We start from the raw sequence: 11126 nt of genomic DNA on the forward strand, positions 1-11126 counted from the left end.
TTTTGGCTGCACAGCAGCTCTTAAAGAATAGTGTCAATGCAGGCAGATCAAAGCACTGTTGAATAAATGTCAAGAATACTGTTATCAAGTCTCAAGTCAAATGTCAAGTGTCCCCAACTAAGCAAGCCAAAGGCGACAGCGGCAAGGAACCCAAACTCCAACAGGTGACATCAGGTGGCAAACAGGTGTTAAAATGGAGGAAAAAACCTTGGGAGAAACCAGGCTTAGTCGGGGAGCCAGTTCTCCTCTGGCGAACAGTGCTTTGTTACGATTCAGGTAGCTATCATAAGTCTGATAGGATCGCAACATTCAAAGTTTTTATTCCAGTTCCATCAAGTTGAAGATCATATTCATCATGCCGGTATGGACGGTTTGTTGAGGAACTGTGCTACTGGCTGTCGTGTCCATGAGGCCTTCACAATGGATGATCTAGTTGACTCGATCTCTGCTACATCCAAGTAATCAAGATCAAAACAGCCAGCCGTTCGTTGTTATGGCAATTTGTTCGAAAATCTTTTGTGACATTGTTACATTTTGCCCCGATGTCAACTTTCACTTCAATTGGAGTTTTGTTTATGTGTAAAGTGACAAATCGCTACTCTAACTCTGGCATGTGAGGGTTAACAGCATTTTCACACTTGTCAAATCCAATGCCATCAACATAAAAGGTGTCATCGTGGTCAAGGGGTTTGTCTACTTCGAGCTGAGCCAGCTAACTGCATGCTTTGTAACATTTCTTGTAATGATTCATTTTCTTGCAGTTGTGACACTGTTGTCCAAAAGCTGGGCATTTCTCTTTCTTTGCTGCATGATTACTTCAACAATTTCTACAATTAGTTATGGTTGGTGAATCATCTTGTTCTGTTTTTTGTTTACTGTGTCTTGTGTATTGGCGCCTCCTGCTGGAAACTGGCTGTATTGCATCCACAATAGTGGCAGTCTGAGGTATAGCCAACGTTTTGTCATACTCTTGCTTGAAGATTTTCCAATTGTCTGCGATATTTCCATCAAATGTGTGTGGGTCTGGTCTTCAAAAGCAATCCGCCACTGCAGTTTTTCAACAAAATTGATTCACTCACAGGCGAAAAGTCTGTGCCGTCTTCTGATACCATGTTTTGTGTCTGATAAATTAACACAGTGACAGCCACAGGTGAATGCGAGGATATTTATTAATAGAGCTCGTGTCACATGGACGTTTTTAAAGAACCTAACACGTTTGAAGTGCAGCACATTAGAATACACAAATCACAGTGTATTTCTGAACAGATCATTTATTATAATGATCTACAGTTACCGACGAAGTGCGAGTTTCCTCAAAAGGAAGCAGGAAACTCAGTTTAACATGTGCGTCCACATGTCCATTCCTACACAGGCCTCTGCACACCTGTTTATAACCTGATTATAATAGTAGAATCATTTTTTTTCACATAAATGGCTATATTCACATTGATTATACTTGATTTATTTATATTCTGATTAATTAAAATATTCCACACTTGTTTCCACTCAGGAAACAGTAGTTACGTTTAGTAACCATAATGTTCTCCTACTTTGTTTATAAATAAAACTTTATACAATACACAGTATGAAATGTGCTGCGTATTACAGTGTCTGTTATCATTTTCCATAGATTCAGATTGTACCTTCCTTATCTACAATGAGGACCACAACAAATGTGTGTATGCCGTGAGTGCTACTGAAGTGCAGACTGCAGCATGCAATGCATCTTTCAAAGCTCAGCGTTTCCGATGGATTTCCTCTTCACGAATCATCAGCCTCGCTTTTAGTCTCTGCTTGGGGACCGAGAAGATTGAAGACGGGGGCAAAATTATCCTTCTGCCTTGCAATGAAACTAACCCTGGACAAACCTGGGAATGTAAAGATGTGACCTTGTTTGGATTGAAGGGACATCCACTGCACCTGAACTATGGATCATCTCGGCCAAATATGATGTTGTATAAAGGAACAAGTGTTTGGAGTCGCTGGCTGATTTATGGGACCAAAGAAAATTTGTGTTTTCATGGATATCAAGGTATGACCAAATGTCCACCTAACAGATAGCAAATTTGGACAACCAATAAAATCTTATGGCTGCCAAAATGTTAAATTTATATTTAATGTCTATTATGAATTTCCCTGTATGATGTTGGCATTTGTTTAACTAGGTGAACAACTTTTTCCTTAATCATTTAAGTTTTTCTGAATAAATCCTAAAACTATTCCAAAATAAACTTAAACTCCTAATTTCATTTTTTTTTTTTTTTTATGTTCTGCAGAGATGCCTAGTATAGGTGGTAATTCACATGGGAAACCATGCCAGTTCCCATTTAAGTTTGGTGGCAAGTGGTATGCTGATTGCACTGTGGATGGCATGAAGACTGGTCAGCTGTGGTGCTCCACAGAAAAAGATTATGACACGGACAAAAAGTGGGGCTTCTGTCCCCCAAAAAGTAAGACAACAACTATTCACTACAAAAACATTGCTGTTTATTAAACATTGTATAGCAGTGGATTTCAACAACCTCAAGATGACATAAAATGATTTTCAAATTTGTGGTGCTGTAAATCTGTTTTGACAATGTTGAAATTAGTTTAGAGAAATATATTGCAGTTAGGAAAAAATAGTATGTAATAAATAGGCATAATGACTTCAATTAGTGATATTATTAAGGTCCAAGCACCTATTGTATCCATAGTGTAATTAGGAGCACAATATAAACATAGCAGAACACATTTCAATCAGGTAAACACACTCAAGCAAATGAGGACTAGACATAGGTGTGTTCGACATCGGCTGCAGCTGGATGTAACCAGTCGGCCAGAGTTTACAGTCGGGGATCGGAGACGGGAAGTCGAACATTTACTGCTTCCCATAGTGGCTATTGCACTGTTTGCATACTTTATCTCAAATGAAGTGAATTAAATGCAAAAATATAAGCCTATACTATTTAAATAACATTGAAGTGGGATAGGCTATGGTTTTATCAGTTTTATTTTGATAAACATGACAAAATATAACATTGCCACTACATGAAAAGAGCTTTAACTGTTATAAAAATACAGATTTGTGAGCTTTAGTGGAACTAGTGCTTTCAAACTCTTAATCGCATCCAAAATAAAAGTTTACATAATATACAGTGTGTGTGTACTGTGTATATTTATTATGTATATATAAATTATGGAATTAATTGCGATTAATCATTTGACAGCACTAGAATAAACATGAAACACACGTGATCGTTGTCATGCGGTGAATCCGGCCAACAGCTGTGTCGTCATCAGAGCTTGTGCAGCCGCTCTTCCCATATGGAAAAGTTTTGTTGGTGCATCTCAATAAATTAGAATGTCGTGGAAAAGTTTAATGGAATTACTGAATGAATTACTGCATCAATGCAGCATGGCATGGAGGCGATCAGTCTGTGGCACTGCTCAGGTGTAATGAAGCCCAGGTTGCTTTGATAGTGGCCTTCAGGTCATCTGCATTGTTGAGTCTGGTGTCTCTCATCTTCCTGTGACAAAGTGTGTTTGTTGGCTGTCAACCTTTGCTAGTGTAGTGTGAGTTGATTTGAGACCTGAATAAAGTGTTTTGATAGTTGTAGTGCATTTTGAATGTGAAACGAACTGCTTTGCCAAGCTGATAGTTGGTTAGGAGAACTGTGTGAAGTTTTGCAAAAGTGACCTAAGTATTGCGAAATGTGTCCTAGCATCTGTAAAAAACTGTAAGAGTTTAGAGATACTTTGGTTGTAACTGTGGGTGTGCCCCTTTCCCAGGGTCCTTCATCCAAACCACCTCCTGTTCTACAGTAAGGTACGAATCCCCTAGGTCTGTGACCCTAGTCAATGCAAATTCTGATTGTAAGTTCATGCCCCACATTGGGGGATGTTTTGTCTTAGAGTATTTAAAGAAATGTTGCAAAAGGCTCGGGGCAACTCTGTATTCAGATGAAGCCCACATTGCTGAGTGTCCAGGACACTCAGCAATGTGTATTTTTATAATGTCAGGTATGCATCTTACTCTATTTCTGAGCATTTGATGTTTTGTATCATCTTTGAATTGATTATGTAATTGGCATGATACATTTACCTGACTAATAAATTGTCACGTTTGATTTTATTCGGACTTACTCTGAAATTATTGACTTCGGTAGATTACGATGTATCCATTGTTACCGCAAATCTGCGCCAGGTTAGTAACGAACTAAAGTCCAGTTGAGTGGAGCATAGGGCACATCATCTGTGATTTTAGAGCTCCAACTAACTTTTGGCATTAGTTCAAGTGTACTTAGACTGCAAAGGCTAAAAGGGAATTTCCGTTTAGGACAACAAAATGTTGATCGACCAACCTAAATAGGGTGAGCCTTACCTATGTTTATTGTAACATTACTCTAGTTAAGTGTACGTGGGAAACCATGGCATAACCAAACCAAAGCTACTATAAGAGAAGTAATATTGGTCTGCTTATCTGTAGTAGTGGTTATGACCTCTGACTAGAGTTAGTGTTACTTTAATTCAAGTGTATACAGATTTATGGGGACTAAACAAATACTTTTAGATAGAGCAAGCATGAAAGCGGCCTTCTAAACAGTATAGTCAATTACCTCTGGCTAGTGACCAAGACTGGCGAGTTTGTGATCGTGGGCCCGCATAATTAATGAATGGCCAGTGCGAGGACCCTGTGCGACACTGAGAACCAAATGTGCAATAAGAGTAAAGAGTTAAATAGAATATTCAAATGTAAAGCCAAATTATTATACAAATAACCAATAATCGAATGACATTCTAAACTAAATTCGAGGTCATATAGTCAGATAAAAGATTATTTGGAATTAAACTACTTTGCCACACTGAAAAGACAGAACGCACAAGAAACCTTTGCCGTCCTGCGGGAAACCGCTGATGGGCCGATTGGGCGGGCCTTACAAATGTGACAGTTGTAGTCCATTTCCTGAAGACGTCTGTGTGCGTGGCTCTTGATGCACTGACTCCAGCTTCAGTCCACTCCTTTTGAAGCTCTCCTAAGTCCTTAAATCGGCTTCGCCTGACAATCTTCTCAAGCCTGCGGTCATTTCTTTCACTTGTACACCTTTTGCTACCACACTTTTTCTTTCCAGTCAATTTTCCATGAATATGCTTTTGGCACTGCTCTTTCAGCAATGACCCTCTGTGGCTTACCCTCATTGTAGAGGGTCTTGATGATCGTCTTCTGGACAACTGTCAAGTCAGCAGACTTCCCCATGACTGCTGTTGGGATTACTGACCTAAACCCAGTATTTATACCCTGAGAATTGTAATTTAATAGAACTTGAAATTAAATATTCTAATAATTTGAGATACTGATTTTTTTATTTTGATGAGCAACAAGCTGTAATCTTTAAAATGAAAACAAAAAAGTCTGGAAATATTTACTTTGTCCAATAAATCTAGAATATATTTAAGTTTTACTTTTTGAATTAAATTACAGAAAAAAAAAAAAAAAATTTCATGAGATTCTAATTTATTGAGATGCACATGTACATAATGTTTATTCCCTACTGTAAATGCATTTTTTTTCCCTGGCTCTCTTTATCTAGCGGTATTGACCAAAAAATGTTTGCTAGGTCAATCTTGGAGAGGTATTTTCCAGACTTAATTTTTTTCCGTTGTGTCCCTAGCATTAATTAAGTACCGTCTGTTTGTCACTCTATTCAATGCTTTGAAATTGGTCACTAATCTAAACATTCCGTCTGGTTTGGGTTTTGACTAACTGTATCAGACTATTAGCCACCTTTGATTTCTTGTATTATCCCTTGCACCTCAAGCTCCTTTTTTGTTTGTGTCAGTTCTTTCCATCCGTTCTTGTTATTAGGATATTTTCTCTGAGATTTATGTATTCCTCCTACAATTTTATGTGCATATTTTTCACTAACCTTTCCACAGTCTTACTCTCTACAAATGGGGTTCTATGTAATGCTCCACTCAAATTTTGATCCTATCATTCCTTTTTCTATTCTAGATACATCTTCTTTTAGTCTTAAGATTTTCTTAAGGTCTTTTGCTGCTAGCAAGTTTTCAGCACCTGAGATAATTTTTATGCCATGTTTGTAACCTAAGTTTTTCTCTTTTAATTCACCATCATATGATTGGACATGGATAATTCCAGCCTGTTCTATAGGCTCTACCGTTGTTGATATCTCCGCCCCGTGTCAACCAAATATTTAATTCCTGATATATCCAAAAACAACCGTTCTGACTTCTCTTTTACATGAGGGTCACAGAAATTCTTCTTCAGTAGGCCAACCTCATCCTATTTTGCAGAAACTACAGTTGTGTCTTTAGCTTCCTGTATCTTCTGTGTGTATCTGTGTTCATTTTAAAAAACAGTATTTCTCAATACTGTTTCCTCTTACTCTCTTTGTTTTATAAGCTCCATTTGTCCTTTTTTATTCTGAGGTGTTACTTTTTTGGTCTTTATGTGCTGTGTAGTGAGATCATATACTACTAACGTATTTTGAATTTCTTTACTACTAGCATTATTCAGTATTGTGGCTAAAGTGTGTCGTCCAGGTAAACTTCTGCCCATTTCTCGTAACAATCTGATTTTATCTTCATGAGAGATGTTGGCTTCTATCAAAAGCCAAATACTCAAAATTGGCACACCATTTTTTTGGGCTTCTATCAAATCCTTTTTCCATTGGGCATACTTAGCCTCTGTATCTGTAGTTGAGTGTTTATCAAGTCTTGCAGGTTCTGCTGCTTTCATAATGCGGTTTTCATAACAATTTCCATTTCCTTTCCAAACAAAATAATCAATTTCTCCAGCTGCCTTCCACATATAGGAATAACCTTCCTGGAATATAGCCGGTTTTCCAGACTTTGACCATCCTTCTGCCTTAGCTAACTGACCTCATTTGGCCATACATTAGACTGTGTCCTTCAACCATTTTTCAGTCCCACTTCCCTTCTAATGATCTACCTCTCTCTCTGCTGGTTGGGTTTTTGTATTTAACTCTTTTGTTTACTTCAGGCCAATTGTTCTTTATCTGATGTAACACCCTCCTCAAGCGTTCCTGCCCTCTTATTATGTAACCTTACTTCTCTAAGATTGTTATCTGATGACTCACATCTTTGACTGTCTCAATAGAATCTGACACCTAACCTCATCTCACACCTAATCTCATTCTCATATTTTACTTTGTAACACAATTCGTAAATATGGGAAGAAGGAGGTGGGAACCGGCGAACATTCAACGTAACTTTAATTCAAAATAAACAAAGAACAAAATGAAAGTAATGCCGGCAGACCCTCGCGGATGTCTGCCGGACACACAAACATAATAAAACATAATATCCAGCAACGTAACTTTAATTCCAGATAAATAAAGAACAAAACGCCAGCAATAACAAAACTGCCAGCAATAATATCTGGCTTGCGCCCGCAAGATCTCTAAAAAGATCTCTGAAATAGATCTTGGTCTTGAGGTGCCATCTTGTATCACTGTGTCTACACCATCTCTATGCACTTTTCTTGAGCTAATCAGTTTATGAAAATGTGAATGTGTGATTATCATTTACTATAAGTATTAATTTGTTGTTAATTTATTCTTTATTAAAAGTAAAATTTATCTTTTATCATCAGTTCTTTGGATGCATCACTGCATCAGTATCAGTGATACTGGCTTTCATTACTTAGTAAAAAGATGGCATTAACCACATATTAAAAATTACCCATCTTTATGTTGTTCCTACATGAAAATTAATTCTGGTGTGTTTTATTTCAGATGCCACAGTGCCCAGCATCACAGTGTTCAGGCAGATGCAGGACAGAGAGCATGTGATGGTGATGTGTTCATTTGGCAGGAGGTTCACTGAGAGCTCTTTCCAGCTGTTAGTGAAGGGTGAACACAGCGACACACTGAAGAACCCACTGTTATTCAAATGAAAAGTGTGTGTTTGATGTGAATGTGAGCTCACCTGTTTCCTTCACCTGTGTGCACGAGCTGAATTCTGTGGTGAACCAGCAGAGTGAGACCTACACCTACAGCCCATCTGGTAAAACATACTGTAAATACACTACAAAATTGATTTTCATCAAAGATAACACAAAAGAACTGTACTAGAATCCTAAATCTTATTTTTCTTGCATGTTGAATTTTGACACCTCAAATATGTCAATGTAATCTAAACACTTTAAAATATTGTTTTTTGTCCTGTCCTGTAGAGTGTTTAATGACGTTTCCTTGTAATGGTTTAATGGCAGTAATAGAGTGGCATACTAATACAGGCTCATTATTTTTTATGTTAGATTTGCTGTAGTATTAATGCATAATTTTGGTTATTACAGTAAGAGCTTATTTATTTATTTATTTCAATTTGAAATGAACTGCCCTAACCCCATATATGGCCACATCAAAAGCATGTCTAATTTACTTCTTATTGGTTATCAGCATTTCTAAATTACAGACCTACATTATACAGTACAGTCAATCTGGTAAAACATCTCATGTGTCTTCTGTATCTCAAAACATGCAAGTGTAAGTGTATATTTTTCTGTACATAAACATTGCCTGTGTTTGCTTTCAGATTTTGCTGCAGATCATCATGAGGAAGGAGTATCTTCATTCTACATCTGCTTTTCCTCCTTCATTGCTGTTGTTCTCGTCATCATGACTGCAGCAGTGATCGTGACCACCATCAGGAGCAAAGCTAAAGGTGTGTTTCACCAGTTACTCACAGTCAGATCAAAATATAAAAAGGAAAATTATGAAAATAATACACAATGTGCTGAGAGTGCACATGCTTCATAATGCTTTTAATTTCAATTCATTATTTCCTTACAAGAAGCTGAAAGACTAACATGCAGCCATTGGTTTTCTGAGCTTTAGATGAGCTTCCTCAATCTTATTGCTGATGACTGTTATGGCATTACATATTAACGAGTTTGTTTGCCCATATAATCTTTTAGGGTATTAGGTTAGCTAATTTGGCTTGCTGTCCACTGAGGAGGGGCTCGATGAAGCATCTTCAACTCGAGCTCTGATACCCTAAATTACGTTTAGGAACTTCACTTATGCCTACAGAGCTCAATATAGTTTCTGCATGCATTTCTATATTAAAATCTCACACACCAGTTGTTGGTGTGAGGAGCATTTTTTGTCATGCAATGCCATTAAAGACAAATCTGGCCTTTTATATATGAGGTTTGGTTTGAGATGAGAGTTTTGTGATGGTTTCTGTTGAGTTTGTGTTCAGGATTAGATTTGATCTTTATCTTTAGTACACTAACCCAGTGAACTCTTTGTATTTTTGTTAACCCAGACTCCATCAACCACACCACAACTGTTACAGACAATGACTACATAAATGCATAAATAATCAGAAGACTTTCTCAAGAGAGAAGAGCAGACCTGAAGAGGAGAAACATTTACTGATAAAATATAAATGAAATATATAAAAATATATGAATTATTCAGTTAACTTTTTTTTTTTTTAAACTGGAACATACACTGCTGCAGTCAGGATGACGAGATATATGTTATATGAATATTTTTATTTACAGTTTTAGAATACAATTTTATTTGTTGAGATTTTCTTTTATATTTAACATGATGATGCAATTTTAGAACTGTACATTGCAGCAATGCTACATTAACATTCCTTATTGGTAGGTTTAGATAAAAATGTTTGCTAAATTAATGAATATAAAAATAAATGCTTCACTTGTTGCTGTATCTTTAATTTCTGTCTACATAAGTTGCTGTAAGTTATATTACACAAATGTACTTAGTATGATGATAACGATTACTTGTATGAATTACTGGAGAATATGAACGGCATGGTAATTACAATTAATAATATACATGAATTAATACATACATATAAAAAAACAAAGTGGCAATGTTTTTTAGGAACTGGGAAATTGATGTATATAATACAGACTATTTGTCATGGATTTCTAAATCATTTTGTGGATTTCTGAAGAGGGAAAAACTGATGTGGGAAAAGGAAATAATCTGAAAATGTATTGGTCATTCAGTAAAATAAGCTTCTTATTTATTAATCTTTATTTATTACTGTATTGTCCCTGATGCTGTTTTGAGTAATTATGACTTCATCCGGTAGAGGGCAGTATTTAGTTCATTTTACATTTTTTTTCCAACTGCTTACACCATAGACTGAAAAAAAAAAAAAATCACTTTTTTTTTTTTTTTCACTTTACAGGACGGATGAGACACACCCGGCTTACACACGTTTTCAAAACTTTGTCTATTTTTTTCAAAACTTTACACACAAATCCAAGAATTGCACACACAAAATGCAAAATGCCTCATATCTCTTGCAAAATGAAACACTGCATTCAAAAGATCACAAACACATCTCAAAAGCAAACATTTGTCTTACTTTGTAAATACATTTGCCATAATATTCTATTTTTTGATATATCATATAAACACAGTAACTCTGAAAGCAAGATTGAATTTTCATTTTTTCCTTTTTTTACTGCAAGCATTTGTGGTTGTAAAAAAAGTATTGCACAGTACAAAATAAAATACATCAACCATGTGACCATGTGTAGTTGGATAACTACGCATTTGAAAATGGTAAATATTCCAAAGGAATGCGTATGTGTGTCCTGGTAGGGGAACAAATGTCCCCACAGGTAAAGTAATACCAGTGCATTTTGACTTTTGACATTTTTAAAGTCCCCATGAGGAAACAAGCTTATACATAAATCATACAGAATGATGTTTTTGAACATCTAAAATAGAAGAATGTTTTCTGTAATGGTTAGGTCTTACATGGTTTGTGCCATATAAAACCATTATGCCAATGGAATGTCCCCATAAAACATGAAAACCCAATCACATGGAAGCAGGGTCAGTGTCTCCACATGCCTCCTCCATTGCCTGGAGAAGTGTTATGCTGATATAGGGACAACGATCATGCACTTTCCAGCACCATGTGGAGAAAAAATTCTCAATAGGGTTTAGAAATGTTGAATATGGAAACAAGTAGACAACAAAAAAGTTGGCCTATTTATAGACCTATTCTAAAGCCATGATTGGTTGGTTTTTGGTTCAAGGGATGAAGGGTGTAGGGGTAAAAAAAACTCTTCTTTTGTAACGCACTTCTGCATCATCTTAATGAGA

At 36.5% G+C, this 11126-nt stretch overlaps 1 long non-coding RNA gene across 1 annotated transcript; it reads left to right on the forward strand.

The window, feature by feature from the left end:
* Nucleotides 1-7856: 7856 nt before the first annotated feature.
* Nucleotides 7857-9454, forward strand: LOC137026721 (uncharacterized). Its single transcript, XR_010895918.1, has 3 exons — nucleotides 7857-8028; nucleotides 8560-8688; nucleotides 9295-9454. It is a non-coding gene; the product is annotated as an uncharacterized lncRNA (long non-coding RNA).
* The last annotated feature ends 1672 nt before the right edge of the window (nucleotides 9455-11126 follow it).

This window comes from Chanodichthys erythropterus, chromosome 9 (genome assembly GCF_024489055.1).
Source record: "Chanodichthys erythropterus isolate Z2021 chromosome 9, ASM2448905v1, whole genome shotgun sequence".
NCBI classification, from domain to species: domain Eukaryota; kingdom Metazoa; phylum Chordata; class Actinopteri; order Cypriniformes; family Xenocyprididae; genus Chanodichthys; species Chanodichthys erythropterus.